Source organism: Maylandia zebra, linkage group LG7 (assembly GCF_041146795.1).
Source record: "Maylandia zebra isolate NMK-2024a linkage group LG7, Mzebra_GT3a, whole genome shotgun sequence".
NCBI classification, from domain to species: Eukaryota; Metazoa; Chordata; class Actinopteri; order Cichliformes; family Cichlidae; genus Maylandia; species Maylandia zebra.
The window spans coordinates 34347576-34368607 of record NC_135173.1 but is presented as its reverse complement, the minus strand read 5'-3'; the positions used below and the strand labels follow the sequence as shown (position 1 = coordinate 34368607).

Genomic DNA, 21032 nt, shown 5'->3' with positions numbered 1-21032 from the left:
TGAAATGCTCCCACAAATGGCACTACAACATGTAAAAAAAATAATATAAGCTCTGGCAGACTTGGTTCTATGGTAGGTCTTAAAGGGTTAAATAAATATCGTCAAATAATCGCGATCTTAATTTCAGTGAAAATAATCGTGATTATCATTTTTGCCATAATCGAGCAGCCCTAGATATATGCATTTTTTTTTTTATTAATAAAGTTGACTTAATAGTTTATATGACAATCCTATATTATTTGTGGTGTAACATCTTTAACTAGCTAGATATCAGATATTAGCTCATACAGCTATTTTTTTTTTTTTAATATTCACCTTGTTAAAATTTTACATTAATGTAAAATATATTTTTATGTCACATTTTCAGTAATTATTGATATTGTGAGTTCTTTTTACCTTTATGTCCATGTCATGAAAATTAAATTGGGACATTTGTGCACTGGTAAAAATGTTCCTTTAAGCCTTGCTGTCATATAATGAGAAAATTTCCTTAAATCATAAACATATGCAACTAATCACATAGGTGGAACTTGGAGAGGGGTGGCTTTTCTTGTTTCATTATTGTAGTGTAGACCTATGACATGTTCTAGGTTGACATCATGTCTCCTAGCAACACCATCCGAGTTTTCAGTCATCTGTTTTACAGGGAAGCTCCCCACCCAGAGGCTCTACACATGCTGTTTCTACAAACGGGCTCAAAATCCTTTAAAAAAAAAACAAAAAACTAAAAACCTGCTGTTGGACGAGCATATTTTATATTTCCTCATTAAAATGTGAGGGCAGTCAAACTTTGGTTTTGGTTGGTGACATAAAGAGGGTCTGCTGCACCAAAGAGATGTTTGAGGTAGATTCGATTGGACAGATGAAGACCTGGGGAACGGTTTCTGCTGTAGGTTGCAGTAATATTTGAGACAGCGGCAATTTGTGTCTGTTCTGTGCCAGACGTTTATGGAATATAGTTACACACATGCACACAGACTCACAGTATCCTCACCGTTCTGTTGTCAGAATTGATAGTAGTAATTACTGCTCTGTGACCAGTGGACCCTGTTAAACCGATGCTAGCTGTTTGTGCGCCTTTTCTGTGAGCTTTGATGCGTACTGTGAACCCATTTCCATCTCGGTGAAAGCTGTGTGTCATTATTCCGTACCACTGAGAGCCATCCAGTACATTGACAATTAATTTTTAAGAGCTACTTTCTGGTCCACTGGGAATTGTGGGAATTGCTGTCCTCGAAGCCTTTTTATGCTTCATGTCAAAGTCTTAGCAGATTGGTTTTGACCTGGTTCCCTGGTTTGACCTTTTCACATTTAGCAGAAGGATATGGGTTTATTGGAAATCTTTCCCCATCGTGTCTGTAGACAGAATTTAATACCACAGATTAAATCTGGAACAATCCAATTAATTTTTAAAATCCTCTGTAAGAGCGTTTGTTGCTGTTTTTGGCTAAAGTTAAATTCTGACATTGATCCATGAGTCAATATTCTTAAAAACATGCTGTATACATAACCTGTAAGAAACAGCTGTTGTAGCACAGGGCATTCTGTAAAGTAATTTATCATTCTTGATAAATGCATTTTTCTTTAATGCTGTAGGCATTAATCCATTTTATACATTAAATATAAACAAAAAGCTGCTCTACATATTTATAGTATGCTACAGTATTTTTCTATTAGTCTCTTTTTGAACATTATTTCTAACAACATTCAATTGTAAAGATCTAAAAATCCAGTAAAACGCACTGACCACAACTGCTATATTTGGCTATAGATGGCTATACTTTGACGCCAATCTAACGCATAGGGACAGGCAAACCGCCATACTCGCATTCACACGTACAACCAAATTAGAATAACCAATTGCCTGGGAAGAAGCTGGGGTATCTGTAGAGAACCCACACAGGCTCATAGAGGATAGAAGCCCCTAGCCCAGTTTGGATTCAAACCCAGGATCTTCTTGCCACATTATGCTCTGTTAAAAAGACTCTGCATCTCTCAACCAATATATCGAACTCTGAGCTTTAGAATCAGAATTAAGTAAAACTGGTGCTCCAGTAGTCTGATTCAGTGATGTGAGAGTTTGTCTCAGTGGCTCTATTGTTTGGTGCAGTGGCCTTTTATGTGTCAGTCCGGCTTCAGTGCATTTTCTTATTAAACAAATCATGTGGAGAAGAATAAAAAGGCTGAACTATACATGACATAAAGTGATGTCACCCCCGCTACTTCTGCCATATTGACTTCCAATATGAGTGAGACTACTTTTTGAGTGCCTTGTAATGTAATTGTTAGTCACTGTTCATACAGCACTCATATCAGCATGAAATATGAAAAAAAACTGCTTTTATGCAAAGCAGGCTATTGATAATAAGGCCATTGTTCTGCCAGTTGGAGGGGAGGGGGAGGCAGCATCTACCTTTTATATTAAATAATACAAAATCCATCCATGCATTCATCTGTGCATCATTTTCACCATTTTCATGGGGCACACAGAGATGTGTGGAACCCCCTCTCCTTGGACTTCCAGGGAGACACTAAAGCATTCTGAGATATGTAGCATCTTGTATGTGCAACCCTCTTTTAGTCACTACTGACAGTTTAGAATAGAAGATGCTGGAAATGCTTCACACTAAGCTCTGTTTTTATCAAAACACAGCGGTACAGCATCTCCATCGCTGTAGATGCTTACTGGGTCTCTGACGCTTTTTGCCAGAAGTCATGGCCTTCCTCTGTAGATGGAGTCTGCTCAGTTGTTGTGGAGATGAATTAGTTTACTATGAAAGTGAAGCACAGAATTTCACAATAACAGTAGACTGTCCTTGGTGTAATTTGTCAAAAAAAAAGAAGTTTCTTGAAGTATTGTGGGCAGATGAGACAAAGATGAGTCAGCCTGCAAACCAAAAGTGTGTAAATGCCCAGCAAATATTTTGATGCTGAATAACCATCATGTATTCTAGGCTTAGTTGAACAATAGATGTAAAACGAAAATTGTGCCATATTTGCAAATGAGCATCCCTTCTGAACACCCCTGAATGTTTGTGTATGGCAATAGGGTTGTTGTTTGTCCTTTTTTTTTTTTTTTTTTTTGTGTGTGTGTGTGTGTATTTTATTGGTTAGACCAGCGGTCTAACCAATAGTTAAATATCGTTAACTTGGTTTCCCTGGGTCTTTTCCGGTGTTGTAGTTGTGTGTCTTATTTTGAAAAAAATATTTACACGTTACCATAGCGACCAGAGAGCATTAAGGGGCAGAGAGGAGGATGTTACTCTCAATGTTGTTGGTGCATTTCAGGAGGATGCTGCTAATAAAGTTACATAATTACACAGTGAATTAGTGTTTATTATTATATTTAGAAAAATCCCACAATTTTTGTCTTGGCTGTATTGTTTTATTTTGTTGTATTTATCCACAACACCTTAAAGGCCAGTCCATGAAAATGTTGTCTGACATTAAACCAGTCCATGGCGCAAAAAAGGTTGGGGCCTGGTGACCATGGTGGCCATTTAGAAGTCGGCCATCTTGGATACAACTTTTGTTTTTTCAATAGGAAGAGGGCCATGTGACACATCAAACTTATTGGTAATGTCACAAGAAAAACAATGGTGTGCTTGGTTTCAACGTAACTTTATTCTTTCATGAGTTATTTACAAGTGTCTGACCACTTATAAAATGTGTTCAATGTGCTGCCCATTGTGTTGGATTGTCAATGCAACCCTCTTCTCCCACTCTTCACACACTGATAGCAACACCGCAGGAGAAATGCCAGCACAGGCATCCAGTATCAGTAGTTTCAGGTACTGCACATCTCGTATCTTCACACCATAGACAATTGCCTTCAGATGACCCCAAAGATAAAAGTCTAAGGGGGTCAGATCGGGAGACCTTGGGGGCCATTCAACTGGCCCACGACGACCAATCCACTTTCCAGGAAACTGTTCATCTAGGAATACTCGGACCTGGCACCCATAATGTGGTGGTGCACCATCTTGCTGGAAAAACTTGGGGGAACGAGCCAGCTTCAGTGCACAAAGAGGGAAACACATCATCATGTAGCAATTTCAAATATCCAGTGGCCTTGAGGTTTCCATTGATGAAGACTAGACCCACTATCGTTGTACCCCATATACCACACCAAACCATCACTTTTGTTGTTCCAACAGTCTTGGAGGGACCCATCCAATGTGGGTTAGTGTCAGACCAATAGCGGTGGTTTTGTTTGTTAACTTCACCATTCACATAAAAGTTTGCCTCATCACTGAACAAAATCTTCTGCGTGAACTGAGGGTCCTGTTCCAATTTTTGTTTTGCCTATTCTGCAAATTCTGTGTGCCGATCTGGGTCATCCTCGTTGAGATGCTGCAGTAGCTGGAGTTTGTAAGGGTGCCATTTGTGAGTAGCTAATATCTGCCGAAGGGATGTTCGACTAATGCCACTCTCCAGTGGCATGCGGCGAGTGCTACGCTGTGGGCTCTTGCTGAATGAAGCTAGGACAGCCACTGATGTTTCTTCATTAGTGACAGTTTTCTTGCGTCCACATTTTGGCAAATCCAACACTGAACCAGTTTCACGAAACTTAGCAAGCAGTTTGCTAACTGTAGCATGGGAGATGGGTGGTCTCGTAGGGTGTCTTGCACTGAAATCTGCTGCAATGACCCGGTTACTGCGTTCACCAGATATCAACACAGTTTCGAACCGCTCCTCACGTGTTAACCTCTTTGACGTGTCAATGGCTGTGAACAAAGAGAAACTTGTAAATAACTCATGAAAGAATAAAGTTCCGTTAAAACCAAGCACACCATTGTTTTTCTTGTGACATTACCAATAAGTTTGATGTGTCACATGGCCCTCTTCCTATTGAAAAAAACAAAAGTTGTATCCAAGATGGCCGACTTCTAAATGGCCACCATGGTCACCACCCATCTTGAGGAGTTTGCCCCCTCACATATGCTAATGTGCCACAAACAGGACTTTAATATCACCAACCATTCCCATGTTATTACGGTGTATCTATTAAATGGGCCACCCTGTATAACAAGTGGAACATTAAAACCAGAGTTAGGAAATGGTTTAATGCAACACAGCACTGTCCCACGCTCTGTGTTCCCTCCCAGAGTCTATGATAGATCTTGTTTTGTCATGGTAACTGTCAGTGTTGTGGGTAGCTGGCCTTTAATGTCGCCTAAAGGTCGCCAACATGAGCTGCATGACTCCTCAGGGTCTGGACACAAGAAAACACTAGACCAGCTCAGAGCCAAGAAGATCACATTTTCTCTGTTCAGCCTTTATCGCTCAGTCTCTTTGGTCAAAAATGTTTAAAGTTTGTCATCAGGTGCAGAGAAGGTACAAATGACAGCATATTGCTGTTTTTATTCTAAAAAGGGAATTTTAAGAAGGTTACTCAGTTATCCACACTTTCTATACATCAAAGCTTCAGTGGATTCGGCTGAAGATCCTGCTGTTAATTTCTTTCTTACAGTTGTGATGCTGTTATTGACTGAATTGTATTTCATTCATTTTATTTTTAATGAAAATTTAGAAAAACATGTCTCTTATAGTTCTGTTTCTTTTCTTGATGGTCTGTTTTTCTATATGAACATTTGGATGATGAAGGGTAAAATGTGAATGAAACTGGAAACCAAAAGGTTGTTAAGCAGAAGGGTTTTTGTGCCCTGGTCCACGGATCTTTTATAATTTTCTGCATCTGTTAGTGTACAGGGGTTTTTTTGGGGGTTTTTTTTTTTGTTTTTTTTGGTAATGTTTGTGATGGCAGTAAAATTAAAGTGGGTCAGTTGTGCTTGATTAACAGTTCAAAAATAATCCTTGTTTATTTTGAGAGCTTCTTTTTTTTTTCTTTTTTTTCTTTGAGTCATAAAATAAGGTGCACACAAAGAAATGACAAGGCTTTATCCATGGACATGCAGCACCCAAAAAAGTCATTGCGTTGTATCGCTGGGGATGGATGAATGACCATCTTGCTTAGAGAAAACAAATCCTTTTATCCTTTTTTAGAAAGCAGCCAAGCTCTGATGTCCAGCTTCTGAGGTCAGTGGAATGCCAGAAAAGGTTCAGACCAACATTTATAGCTTGATATTAATAGAATTAGTTTGTCATGTTAAAATGTAAGTGTTCACAATTACAAGGAGGAAATGGAGGAAGCTACTGTGATGCATTGGTTGTTCCTAATGTTAGATAGGAAAAAGAATGCACAGTGTAAGACCAGGTTGTATCCAATGTTTCTGTATGCGTTTTCCATCTGCTTCTCTCATGGTTGCTGAGAGATCCCTAAGCCTGTGTGACTGGGACTCAGAGAAATGAGGAAGTCCACATCTATTCAGAAGCTGCTGTCTCTCATGCAAAGTGGAGAATGTTGTTTCATTCAGGTGTTGGGTGAGAGAAAATAAAGAATGCATTTCCTCCATTCCAGTATAGTTTGTATGTATTTTTACCTGCTTCCTGCTTTGCCACAGTAACCCCCCCCCCCCCCCCCACACACACACACACACACACACACACACACACACACACACACACACACCAGGGTTTCCCTGACCTGAGGCTGCTCTGCTCTTGTTCTTTTCCATAATAACGATACATGCAGTCGTTTATTTTACAATGGAAAGTGCCCAGGGATTGCAGTTGTTTCGATTCAGACTGCTTAAATAAAATAGACTTAATCTGATAAGGTGTGTGTGTGTGTGTGTGTGTGTGTGTGTGTGTGTGTGTGTGTGTGTGTGTGTGTGTGTGTGTGTGTGTGTGTGTTTCCGTCTGTCTCCTGAGCTATCTTATTTAGCCCCACCCTCTCATTACACAGAGAAACTGGGAGAGTCTGAGGCACAGAAAGTAGCAAGAAAAACAAGGGAAAGTTCAAAAACTGCACCAGATTCTCAGCAGGAAACCAGTCAGTTGATCAGGCTTACATTTACAGTTGGGAGATTTTTGTCAGTTTCTGTAAGTCATTCATTCGGTTGGTCTCTCTGTCAGGTGGTTTAGTTAGTTGGTCCATCAGTTACAGAAGCAGAAATCTGGTCTGCAATTTAACACTAAACACATTAAGACAGAACCAATAAACTACTCCCTATGTCCCTGCAGCCAGTCAGCTGCTTAGTGAAGGGAGTGGCTTTCTGCTCTGCTGCCTGCAGCTGTATTGCAGTCATTCACCAGGTCATCCAGTGATCCAGCCTCCTAGCCAGCCAGCCAGTGGTTGTAAATGCAGGGCTGCTGTTCAGCTGCTCTGAACTCCTTGTATCTCCCCTCAGGATCTTACACCATTGAATCAGCTGAGGAGCTGCTGAGAGGTAAGCAGTTGTGACTTTCACAGAAGTTTGGCAACATTTTGGAGCAGCTGTCTGGCTTTTTGTGGGCATGTGATAGGCTGCAGGGTTTGTGTGCAGAAAGGAAAAATGTATTTTAAAAAAAGTCAGTTTTGAACAAGGAAATGTAGTCGCTGCATCTGTGGAATGCGATCACACCCTTTTCTACAAGTTGAATTGTGTTAGCATGTTGTTGCGCTCGGCTGCATCATCCAGGCTGCTCATTATCCGGGCTCTGAATTTTCTCACATTCTCAGTCTCATGACAGTGGTGATGCTCTGAAGGCAAGTATTAGGCTGGTTCATTAAAGACTGACTTCAGTGTCTATATCAGAAAAAACCACCAGTTTGACTCCCACTTGTCTGTTATTTATAACTTTTTTTTTTTTTTTTTTGGAGAACTTTAAGTTAATTGTGAAAGAAAAAGATCAAAAAGCATAAAGAAAATAAAAGAGCTAGTATGAGAACAAACTGATCCTGCTTATTGACTTGTGGTAAGCTCCAGAAGTTAAGGGGCTTTTAGACTTTTTCAAATGATTTTTCTTTTTTCTCTGTATATGTAATTTCTTAGTGGAAGGTTTGAGATCATTTGCCTATCCAGTGTGTAACATTTCCTCAAAAGTCATTCTGACAGCTTCACAAATGTTTTAATCTTAATGCCATAAATACTGACCCAGTCTTCCTCAGTCATCTGTGGATTCAGTATGTATGTATAGTGAATTTGCTAGAGTTACATATGTTCACCAGTATTGACCAATTATATACACTTATCTGGGTATGAGCTTTAGTACAGGCTGAATTCCAATCCTCTGCTAAGTTTTTAGTTTCCAAATCTTCAATTTATGCATTTAGTGTATAACATAAGGTCTTTAATCAACAGGCTAAAACAGTGTATAAGATTCTGATATGAATCTCTTTGTTAAACAGTCCTTTGTCATTATTTTAGAATGTGTTTGAGAGGATCTTCCGGCTTAATTATGTTGATGTGCTTTTACAAACTTCTCAACTGTAGACATATTTTTTTTTTAAATTACAAATTATTTGTAATTACAATAATACCAATTATGATACCTGTGCAAACCTTAAATTTTATATCCAGAAACATACTGCCTTTTTTCTCAGGAAATGCAGTAGCATTGCAGGATATTGCATTGCCAGGATATTCAAGGTGCCCTTTGGAAGATGTGGCGATATTGGTCATCAACAGAAAATAGTCGTATGTTTATCAGCGTTTTTATTGAGGTTGTCCATGGAAGCTTGCGATTTTTGTCCTGCTTTTGTACTTTATTTTTACTTCCTTTTGCGCTTTCCCGTTCACTCGGTGGTTATGATTCAGTCACCACCAGGTTAAAACTGGGTGACATCTCTTTTACACCTAGGAAAACTCAATGGCTGCTAGGCAATTTTTACATTCAGTGACCAATTGAAAGCAGCTGGGACAACCAGTTTGTTTCCCCAAGGCTGTGTGCAAATACCCTTAACCTCTGGTCAATTGCACAGGTCACTTGTTGGGAGTGATTCTGTCTTTAAACAGTTGCAGTCCAGCTCAGACCGACTGTAACCACAATGACAGATTCGCAAAGGTTTGCAACTCGTGTGTGACAAGACTCTTTACAGTAGTGTACTCGACTCAGCTGGCCGCCAGCTGGTTGTATTCTGGTTATATTCCTATATAAAAGGTTCCAGAGCACCAATGCCAATTTGCAGTTGAGTTGACTTCATGCAGCAACTACTGTATGTCACAATTTACGGAAGAATTTCTGTTTTAAATATACACAGTTTTGGCTGGACTCTGAATGTAGGTAGTTATTTGAATTTCTGTATGGAGATGAGATGGCAGAATGATTTTGTCTTATTGCTGTTTGTTTGCTTGGTTGGTTTTTTTTTCACCGTCTTGATGCACCAAAGCTTTTCTTTGAAGACGGCATCTGACTGTCAATGGTTGCAAACTGGCCCCGATCTTCTATTTCAAAGGAAAAAAATTGCAAGTTGATTGCATGTGGTCACAATAAAAATCATTTTGTTAAGGCTGCTGTCTCCAACCACTGTTTTCAGTGGGAGGGAAAAAAAAAAAATTCTTGAGGCTTACATTTGTATTCTTCACCTTCATTTCAGTAGGAAGCCGTGGGATTAGGTATGAGAGCGAGGCTTTTGGAGTGTCAAGAGATGGGCAGATGGCTGGTTTTGTTTCCCCCCCCTTATATAAATATACAGTATTTAAAAAAAAAAAAGAGCAGCTGTATCCTTAAGTAAATTTGTATTTAACTGATATCACGAGAAATTAATTTGCTGTTAAAATAATAATAATAATAATAATAATAATAATAAACATTGAATATTTTTGACAGGAATTGTTCGCAGGGAAGGTTAGGTGTCTTTGATGTATTTAATTACCATCCAGAACCCACATGTTGGTGTCACTGAATTATTATTTTTTTTGATGATTTGTGTAAAGTGTGTATATGTGTGTGACAAAAAGCCTCTTCCACTGCGTAGGACTAAAGCACATTTGCTGTGTTTAAACAGTATTATCTCAGAACTGGTTTGACTGCAGAGGGGGGAATGGTGTCATTTGAAGCCTGCAATATGTTGTAATAATTTGCAGAGTTCACTTGATGTGACTGAAAATGTTGGTAATAAATGCTGCTTCCTCCTACTCGTATGTGACAGGCATTTCCTCTTTTGTGATTTATATTGGAGGCGATACTAAAGTCAATATTTGACTCTGGTTTCTGTGAAAAGAAAGAAGCAGTTTTTAAAAAAACATAAAAAGGCCCATGAAACCTTGAACTCTTTTAGTCATTATTAAAACATTGCTCTCCACCGAACCTTGAGGAACTGAAAGAAAACCACATCAGAAAAATTTTTGTTGCTTTTATAGCTTTACTTTCCGGGCTTTACTGACACTTTGGAAGTAAACATGAATATGAATTTGTCTTTTATTTTGTATTCTCATGTGAGAAACACAGTTGAAAAGAAATCAAAATATTGACTTAATAACATTTAATAATAGTTAATTTGTTATCTTTTTTTAAATAGTCAACTGTTAACCTTTAAAAGGCAGTTTTATGTTTTTGTATGTTGTCTGTATAATTACTTGCTTAAGGCTTGTAAAATCATCAATCAGGCTTAAAAACAAAACTTGCACAATAAGCTTATAGAAGATACTTTTCCTTATTTCATCATATTCATCATGAGAAAAAATGACACTTAAATTTAAGCAAATAGAACAAGAAAAGGTCACAAAGTACCTAAATTAGATTGAGGACCTACAGACCAGAAGATCTTGATTGAATTAAAGTGTTAATAGGATTTTGCAGACAGTGTATGCTGATTAGATCTGCAGAGTTCAGGTATTGTCTGCTATTTACTGCACTTTCCCTATATTTAAAAAAAAACAAACAGTATTTGCTTGTTCTACCCGCTATTGCTTTGCATAAATATGATGTTAGAACATTTAAATGTGAAAAGTAGTTACTTAGTGAAATGTAAGATGAGCTAATAAATGCTGTGTAATTACCAAATCACTTGGCTTTAGGACCCTGGAGTGTGGGGCAGACACTCCATCTGATAATGATGCTGTGTGCTTTTTTTTTTTTTTTTCTTTTTTTTTTGTTTGTTACTCTCCTTTGCTACTCTCGCTTATGGCAGAACCACACATCCAATCAGCTGACTAATCACGTGACTGTCAACTCAATAAGCAATGAAGGAGGCCAGAGTTTTAAGGAAAATGATAAAGAAGTCAAACACAGTTAGTTATACAGAGAAAAATGGACCAGTGTCTGATTGTTTCAAAGCTGAGTGAAGTAGATTGGAGGATGGTGGGGCTCCTCAGGGATTGGATTTTGTAGCATTCAAGTTTATCTAGTGTTTTAGCTCTGCGAGTTCCAGATCCTTGATGGTTAATGTATCAGGACGGCTTGAATGGAAATGTACTGTTCTTAGTTAGCCACAACTCAGAGAGCACAGACCTATGTTGTTATGCCATTGTCAGTCCCAGTTCAGGGTCATTGCCTGCATAAATTACAGTGTTGCAATCATTAATTTGTTGAATACAACATTTACTGTAAATAACATTGTTACCCTTTGCTGTCATTGATCACTTGCTCTCATTGGTGCTACAATTAACATTAATATTTATACCCATACTGTGATTAATGTTTTAGGCTAGTTATGCTAACAGTATCATATCAGGTCTGTTGGTGTAGGCAAGTTGGCTGCTGTAAAGCTGTAGTGAGAGCATTGCTGGGGATAAATCCCGTTGGATTCTCGGTGGGTGTTGGATTCACCCACCAGCTGTGGGTGCCATTTGTCACTGATTCTCTTTATAATTGTTATGGACAGAATTTGTAGGTGCAGCAAAGGGGTGTGACGTGTAGGATTTGGTGATCTTGGGATCTCTGTTTTTTGCAGATGATATGGTTCTGTTGCCTCCACTGAGCAATGACCTGCAGCTTACACTGGGGTGGGGGTATAGCAGAGTGTCTCAGCTTGGATGAGAATTAGCATCTCCAAGTGTGAGGACATGGTTGGTGGTCAGAATGTGTGGCATGCCACCGCTGGGTTGGTCAGGAGTCGCCAAGAGCAGGAGTTCTGGTATCTCAGGTGCTACTTCATGCGCGAGGGAACTGGTCTGTTGTGGTGAAGAGAGAGATGAGTTTGAAAGTGAAGCTGATGATTTTACTCTGCTCACTATGACCAGACGCTGTAAGTAGCAACTGATGGAATGAGAGCTGCTTTTGTGTAACTGTTGTCAGGTTAATGTTTAATTTGACTGAGTAAACATTTGGGTTGCAGTCTGGCTGCGTAATGTCTAGAAAAGTTTATTGCCAATGACAATGTATGACATAGTGGTAAGTAGTAAATTAAAGCGACATGTGCGTTTTTAGCTCGATCGTGGCTCAAGAGTTGGGAGTTCGCCTTGTAATCGGAAGGTTGCCAGTTCGAGCCCCGGCTTGGACAGTCTCGGTCGTTGTGTCCTTGGGCGTTGCCTACTGGTGGTGGTCAGAGGGTCTGGTGGCGCCAGTGTCCGGCAGCCTCGCCTCTGTCAGTGCTCCCCAGGGTGGCTGTGGCTACAATGTAGCTTCCCCTCACCAATGTGTGAATGGGTGGATGACTGGACGTGTAAAGCGAATACAGAAATACAGGCCATTTACCATTTACCATTTGGTTAGTAAGCATTCATCATACAATGGTTGCAACACTCAAATATGCTGGAAAAACAGCAGATTCTCCCTATTTAACAAATATGCTTTGTGTAAAGCTCCATACACAGCAGTCTCAGCGGTATTCTGTTTACAAGTCTAGAGCTGTTGGACATAACCAAGTTAAACACATCACAACTATTAGAGTCATGAGACCACAATGTTCAATTGTGTCTCTGCACATTAGTCTAAATTCCAGCATTCTGGTCTGATTTGTATTTGATCAGGTTTCATGTGGCTGGATGTAATAGAATTTCTTTCTATCACGGCAGGGCACGAAGAGCTCTGCAAATGGAATTTGATGATTGCTGGTTTCTTGACAGACTCTCTTGTTATAGTGTGACTTGTTAGTCGCTCATTGCTGTGGGGTTGTTTTTCACTGCGCTTGCAAATAATTCCTTGTCAAATTCTCCTCAGTCTTCTCCTCCTTTGAATTTTCTGTTTTGAAGTTTATCCATCATTACTGCAAAGATATGTGGCTGCAAGGATGTGCCAGACTGTGAGCAGGTGGAAATGCTTTCATGAATTGGGTGTACTGTTGTGTATTACAAGCTGAGTACAGCCAAACATATTGATGTTGATGAAAATGTCACAGGTTTTTACTGTGTTACTATAAACACAATCTGTCTGATCACTAGTCCTTATGTGTGGATATTCAAATAGGAGATTGGCCATATTATTGGCTTTTTAGAGGTTTTTATCTCATCTGCAATTTCAGAATTCAAAGTGGAACTTTATTCCTCCAGTTATACGCTGATATGCTGCTGTGGTTCAGATTTAATTATCTCAATAACTGTTGAGTTTATTTTTTGTTCCCTGAGGGGTTTATTTTCCTTTCTTAAACTGAAATGAATTTGTAAAGCACTTCTCTGATTCTGAAACCCACCTACTGCCACTGCTGTCAATATGTTGCCAACAAAGGCCTCAGTGGGACATAGAGGACATTAATGACATATTATTAAGTTAAGTACAGCAACTCGGTATGCAAACAGAGACACAAGAGGACATGTGACAGGCATAGGGTAGAAGCCACGGGATGCTATGTCTGTGTAGCTAAATACAAAAACAGATGGGTAGTGTGAAATACAAAATACATGAATATTATTATTTAAAGTGCATTATAATCTTGGTGGGGATTAACCATGTCCTTGTATTGCTGACACCTAAATGATTGCATTGTAGTCTGGTGAAAGTTATTTTTGTTGTAACCTGTTAGCCCGCCACTAAGTTAGTTAATGGAAGTTGAAAATTGGTCACAAAGAGGGTGCTCCAACAAAAAGCCACTTGTGGCTGAGCTGGTTACTAACAGATTATTGCAATTGCCCAGAGTTTGCATTCTCCTTTGCTCTCTTTCTTCCTCCAAGAGCTGTGGTGAAACTTTAAAAAAACCCACATTCATTTATAGAGCCTGATTAGTGCTCTGCATACGGCTTATTTAGTGAGTCATAAAATGCACAAAAGTGGCACATCAAACTAAGTTTAGTTTTACTACTGTTTACATTCAGTACCGCCATCTTGGATTAATAACTCAAAGTTGCTGGGGCTGCTCTAAGTTTTCAAGCTGAAGGGGTGTTGTAGATTTAAATTGGGGATGGTAACTCAGAAATTCCAACTTCCAGTTTATTCATGAACGCACCATGAAGCCTAAGTTATCATTAGGGATTTGAGTGTTATGGAGAAAGTTAGGACTTTCTGATCAACAGGCATACAAAAATATTCAGAAAGTTTCTTCTTGTTGGTAGGGATGTTGAAGAACAAAATAAAATAAGATATTCTAATTCCATAAGGTTAGCATTAGGATTAAAGATTAAGGAAGGTGTAATGTAGGTCTACTTGACTCTTAATTTGTTTTTTTTATTCTCTTAAAAGATAAGAACTGACGAGTACCATATCTCTGAGCATTATTGGTTAAACTAGTGGTACTGTTAAAATCAGTATTATCGTTATATGCACTTCTCCCAATGTTGTTTGTGCAGTTCACTCCTGTAGACATAATTTAGAGTGTTATTTTTTGTGATGAAAGCAGCACTCTTTAGACCTCTTGGCTACATTGATGCTTTTGATCTTTCTGCTCCACCGTGCCAGATGTGCCTCACTGTTTTGCTAAGTGGGTCTGATTTGCTGAAAGGTTTGGAACAATGCAAGACATAAACCAGGAGGACGCCTGAGCAAATTGAATAATCAAGGGTCAATCTTCACCCATGTTAGCGGTTATTGATCGCTTGGCTCCACAGAATAGATTGCTAATGACAGCACAGGTTTTCAACAGAGTCCACAGCAGAGATGGGAAACAAATTAGTCAGATCTGGTTAAAGTGATTTGGAGGCCACAACAGTCAAATGCAAAGGTCTCTGACAAATGTCTGCTGCTTCTAATAATAAAGGCTTACTGAGAAACAAACATTGGTACATTAGCTTGAGAGGACAAAAGTAAAATACATGACTTTCTTTCCACCAATGTTAATGCTTTGTTTTCACAGTGAGTGTCTTTATTATTGTTTCTCTGTCAAGTACGGACAGCTGGCGTAAGTAAGCCAATTCTCAGCTGTTGTACTTGGCTTTTAAAGCAACACTTTCTGTTTTACTTTCATTTTGCTTCTGTGGTGTCTCCTTTTGTTTGTTTCTTTTTTTTATTTTTTATTTTTTTATTTTTTTTTTGTTGCTTTGGTTTTATTTGATTCAGGTTGCTTTAAATTGCATAAAGGATTCACAGGAAACATTTTATGGGGGTACTTAATAGTTACGTTAAACGAGCTAAATGAGTTTTCTCCTGCGGTCACCATGCAGTCAGTATGGTTTCTAATGCAAACTGGACATTAAAATACATAAAATATATAGATTTTTATTTTTTTAATACAGTAGTTGCTCATGGCTGTTCTCAGTGGTTAATGTAATGAACAAATTGCACATAACAATGCTACTAATGGGCACAGATGCAATTAAAGTAAACAAGACTAAATTTGCCCGATTGTTTCTAAAGAAACAAGCACTATATTACTTTGGTATTACAGATTAAAGATTTAAAAACTGGCAACCTCATAATGAATAAAGATGTCATATTTCAAGTTGTTTTTTTTTTTTAGCTCAGTTACTATAACAAATTTTGATTGACTCCATATTTAGATTGACCTCCTGTGCAACTGGTAAACATGATGTTACCATTTGGGAGTTTAAATTGTGAAATTTAAATGTCTGACATTAAAATTCAAAATGCCTATCCTAGTGGGTGTTTTCTGTAGGGCTTTTTTTCCCCTATCTGATCATGTTAATGCTTATTTGGGCAACTAGTATTTACTATAATCTATGTTGAGCTCAGCTTATGATTAGGCATATGATGAAGAAGCCTCTCAAACTTCTTCAGTAGCAGGTTTATCAGAGAGCCACCTCGACAGGACAAGACTCTGATGTCTATCTGCATCTAAAGGACAAAGGACACTCTTTCGAGGACACCAATGTTCACATTTTGGACAGAGAGGACAGATGGTTCAAAAGAGTAGTGAAAGAAGCCATCTATGTCCACTGTGAACGACCATCTTTAAACAGAGGTGGTGGCCTATGACACCAATTGCCAGCCATCTATAATCCCTTCCCAGATGCCTTAACGCCCACTCACATCCTGGGCCTTTTGACCTCAGTAAATCACATAATAGGGTGGGGGTAGGGTTCACAATGAGTTCACCCGAAACCATTGCTGATTGTGACCTACACCCGTTTTCATACCTTGGCTCGTGTGATTAGGTTGACGATCAATAAGTGGTCCAGGACCCTCTTAGGGACACTCCTAGGGTCTTATAATCTGGGGCTTTCCACCAGTTGCTCTTAGAACTGAAGACGCTTCTTGGATGAGAGGTGAAACGTCTTCAAGGAAACTTAAAGAAGTCCAGACGTGTTTCCTTCCGAGCTCCTAAGAGGAAGAGATATTTATACTTCTGCCTCTGTCTGTTCTACAAAGCATTTAATCAGAGGGCGAGGTTACATGAACCTTACATAGCTAATAAGCTACAAATACTTCTCCAGAGGCTTGCTATTTTTAATGCTTAAAGTTTAGTTGTAAAGGTTAAACTGCAGCGAGGAGATACAGATGAACCCAGTGAATGTGGATAAATAATTAACCCAGGATAGGCCGTCATCAGTGTCCTGCTGCTTTTTAGTAGTACAATGGAAATTTTTACACATCCTTTTGTTGGGATGTGTCTCTGTAAAAACCAGTGTTGTTGGATCTAAAAAATGTATTGTGATACATTTTGCTAGAACCTTTAACTGATGATTTATTTATTTTTTGCTTTGTTTTTGTTTCACTGCTTTTCATCTCGTCATGTAAACTGTGAACACTCACATGCTGCTAGGTAGCTCTAAACTCGACACAAAAATCGGATGTTTTGCTCAGAGCCATCTGGTCCTGAGAGAGTAAATCTAATTTGGAAATCCAACTTGGGTTTGGTTGAAAATGTATTAAACTGAAATGAATTATTTATTGATTTAATTTGAAATTAATTAGGCTCAAGGTTGCATTATGTATAAAGATCTAATGAACCCCAAAGATGAAACGCTTTTTTTTTTTCTTCCCCCCCATCTGCAGATAATGAGTTTTAGTGTTCGACATAAAGTACAGGCTGATGTTTCTGTCTACATTTCTATATGAATCTGTTAAACCTGGATTAATAAGCATACTTTTTCTTGGAAAAATAGCATTGGATCTCCTCCTCTTTACCTCTTTCACATCTTATCAACATGTTCGGGTAATTTATAATCATGGTAATGGTTTTAATTATTAAACAGGAATTACGAACAAGACGAGACAGATGGCAGACACAGTAGTAAATTGGCTACATGGGTAAAAAGTAGCAAATAATTTTGCAGTAACAAAGGCCAGTTCGTGGTCAATGTTAGGTTGCATCAAGCCAACAGGTCAATTTAATTGTGAGGTGTTGATGCTGATTAGAGTCACTGAAGGAATCCTAACATTTAGCCTAGCTTTAAACGTGCATGAAGGCTGGAAAGAAGCTAAAAGCTTCTTCTTATCTTATTGAGTTTGGCTAAATCCACAGAAAGCAGTGAATGTTGGAGTTGCACAGTTTAACTGATCACAGGCCTTGATAATTCTGCTTTCGGCTGCTCCCTTGTCACAAGGGGTGACCACAGTGGGAAGCACCGCATGTTTGATTTGGCAGAGTTTTACACTTTCTGACACACCCCCAAAAGGAATTTGTGTCCCCGGCTAGAATTGAACCAGCACATGTGTTAATCACTACAAAATGGGGCCAGTTTTCTGGAAATCACAAAACAAATAATTATTAAGGGTTCCCTTACCTCCCAAATTCCATTATATATTTATCCTTATTATTATTATTATTATTATAGATCCCTTTATTTTGTTTGTGCCCCTCTCTAAAACTTAATTTAGTGGGACATATTTAATTATTTTATTCATGAATTCTAATTAAAGTTCAAGGAAATGCCCCATAATTTAAAACACGAGTTTCATCTTTTTTTTTTTTCTTTTTAAGAGTTCAGTAAATTTCTTTTTCTAAATTCTGCCTGTAATCATGTTAAATGATTATCTCTCTCGGACTATGATTTTTGCCATCATCAAACAGGCCTACAAGACCTAAATCGCCGCCATGTAAACTCCAAAACATTACAGTTTGTGTGACATCGATCAGGGTTGATTTGTCTGTCAAATCCAGGCTGAGTGACGTAGACTGCATACAACAAGAGCTTGACTAGCATGTGTGAAGGGAAGCCTGAGACAGGAAAGACTGGAGCATGTTGGTTAGCGGCAACTTTCAAAATAAGAGTGAGATAACTTTCCAGTGGTAAATAGATTATGTTGTCTAGGACAGATTAAAAAATAAATAAATAAATAAATAAAATGCTCAGTGTATCTGGACTGCCTATCCACCTATGTGTTGGAAACACTGGAATGATGTGAAGTGTGGTTCCAATAAGCTATTTGGTAATCTCATCCAGGACCTCCAAAGGACTCACTGCCTGCAATTAAGAATATACTTGTTTTCTGACTTGTACTGAAATGAATTGTCAGAAAGATTTGCGGTGAAAATTTAGCTGAAATTTGCTTTACTGTGACCTGAAACCTCTATGGCTCATGATGGGTAAAGTAATCTTAATTTACAAGACTCAGGGAATGCTTATAAGGCATTGCAATGCATTGTAAGGATAAAGAGGTATACATTTAACTTAATAAGTGATTATAAATGGTAATGTTGGAGCTGTTCCACAGAAAACTCAGGCTAACTCCACCAAACTGAATATGTACATACTGCTACAGGCTCAAGACCTGATCAAAAGAACACACAGGATTTTATGCAAGTAGGCCAAAGAGCAAAGCAGAGCCTTTGTCTTACATTATGTCGTTTATGGGAGATTTACATGTTTTTATGCAGTGATGCTACCTTATTAAGGTCGGCAGGTTTGAAATCTCACCTCCAAATGTTGTTTTAATACATTCTGTTGTATTATGCACAGTCTAGACTTCACCACCTTCTTTTTCTGTCCTTCACATTAAATGTACAGTGTAATAAGTCAGCGAGTGTTAAGAGCACCACAGCAGTGAATGGTGAAAATTACACCCCGGGTCTGCCAGAGGGATTTATGTCTCACTGTACAAGTGTAGATTCCCCTGAATGTATAAGCAGCATTGTGACAATAGATGGATATGATACTTTGTTAGGCCACATTGTGAATCCATTACATACTTAATTACAGTGATGGGGAGCCAAGAGGATAAATAATGCATTTAATCATTACTACTATGTAAGATTTGATTACTGAGCCCATCTCTATGGGAATGCTCTTCAGTATTGTCTATGTGATTGGTGTTGCCTTTCAAAGTGAATCTGGTGTGATATGCAATCTTATATGCAAGGGTATCCACGGGTTATGTTTAGCACATAGTGTACTTGGTAAAAGTTACCGTTGCCGTGATGGAGGCAGTGCAGAACGCAGTGGTTGCACCACCTACTATATGACCCTGTATCTGAAACCACCTACAACTAATTTCTTGAATGTCTTTTTAAATGTTAAGAAAATCCCCTGTTCAAAAGCATGTTTTAAAGCTCAGTAAATGCACGATGTTCCTACAGTTAATGAGAAACTCAATATTCTCAAGATTTCTCAATATTTGGAAAAATAAATATTCAAAACATTTGGTTTGCTGTTTTTATACATCCAAATCAACATATAAGTCACATGGCACAGGATGCTGGTAAAGTTTGTTCCCTGATGATAAGGAAACATTTAGCTCTGCAGATTTTGACTTGTTTGCCTGGCTGGAGTTATTCAGGAAAGAAAGTTAGAAAAGAAAATCAGTCAGTGTGACTTTTCTTCATACATTTATCAGATTGTCAGAAATGCTGGCTGTTTATTCCAGAACAGGAAGTCAGTGTTCTGATGTGTTCCTCCTCAGTGCTCTAAAGGCAGCTCACATGTCGTAAAGATAAAGTTATGAAGCAAGACTCTTTAGCTTCAGATTGATAAAGTTTCATTTCTCACCGTTTAAACAACATGGAGGATGTCTTCTGATAATTATAAATGCAAAAAGTATGCTGTTACATTAGGAACGGTATGGAGCAGTGCTTCATGTTAGGAGCTTAAAATATTCAGCATAGAGTATATGTTAATGTGGTCTTAAGAATACCCGTAACCACAAACTAAAGAGCTCTTAGTTTATGCAGCTGCGTGTGTTTGTGCATCAGAGTCAGAATGAAAGCAGTCTGTTATCAGTAAGATATGAACGATAACAGAGGGGGAGGAGCAAAGCACTACTTCCTGATGGACCTTTTGATAGTAACACTGACGACGTGTCCTCATACAAACACATGTCATCTCTTCTCTTTGCAGAAGCTCCCATTTCTCCTCTCTTTATAGCCATTTCTATTCTTTGTGATTTTCTTTTTTGTTTTGTTTTTGTTTATGGTTTTGCTTGTTATGAAGATGGAATGTTCTCCAGTGCCAGAATGTGAACAGTAGGAAACCAGTATCTCTTGTTGTTGGTATATATATTTCTGTTCTTTGGTGAACAGAGCAATTTCATCGAATTAGTTTCACCTAACTGAAAATACAAAAACAAAAAGTAAATTGTATTTACATCAATAATAAAAAAGCAAATGGAGTGGGAGATTTACAGATGGATTGGTGTGATTTCTCCAGTGATGTGAGATACAGATCTGTTTTAGTAAAGAAAGCTGAGTTAAGTTCCTACCCTCATCCTCAGTCATAAGTTCTGGATACAGGCTGACAGTTAGAAATTGTGGACACAGCCAGTGAAAATGAGCTGCTTCTGAGGGATGTGTGGAGTCTTGGAGATGAGGTGAGGAGGGAGTTGGAGGAGAGCTGCTATTCCTCCATATTGATTTGAAGGTTTAGGGTGGTTCAGGGATCTACCCAGGACCCCTTCCTGGGCACTGCCATTGGTCTTGTCCTACCAGGAGGTGGTCCTGGGGCAGACCTAAGAAGTGTCAATAGCTGAGTTTTCAGCTATTGACATATCAATAATAATAATAA

At 38.6% G+C, this 21032-nt stretch overlaps 1 protein-coding gene across 3 annotated transcripts in view; it reads left to right on the top strand.

Moving 5' to 3' along the window:
- The window catches only part of rab27b (RAB27B, member RAS oncogene family), an 83604-nt gene that overhangs the window by 39454 nt on the left and 23118 nt on the right, over positions 1-21032 (top strand). Inside the window, exon 1 of one of the 3 annotated variants that reach the window (XM_004538522.3) lies at positions 7175-7292. The exons of the other annotated variants lie outside the window; for them this stretch is intronic. The gene's annotated coding sequence lies outside the window, so the exon portion shown is untranslated. Of the gene's footprint in view, positions 1-7174; positions 7293-21032 lie in introns of those variants that run through there. 3 annotated transcript variants of the gene reach the window in all.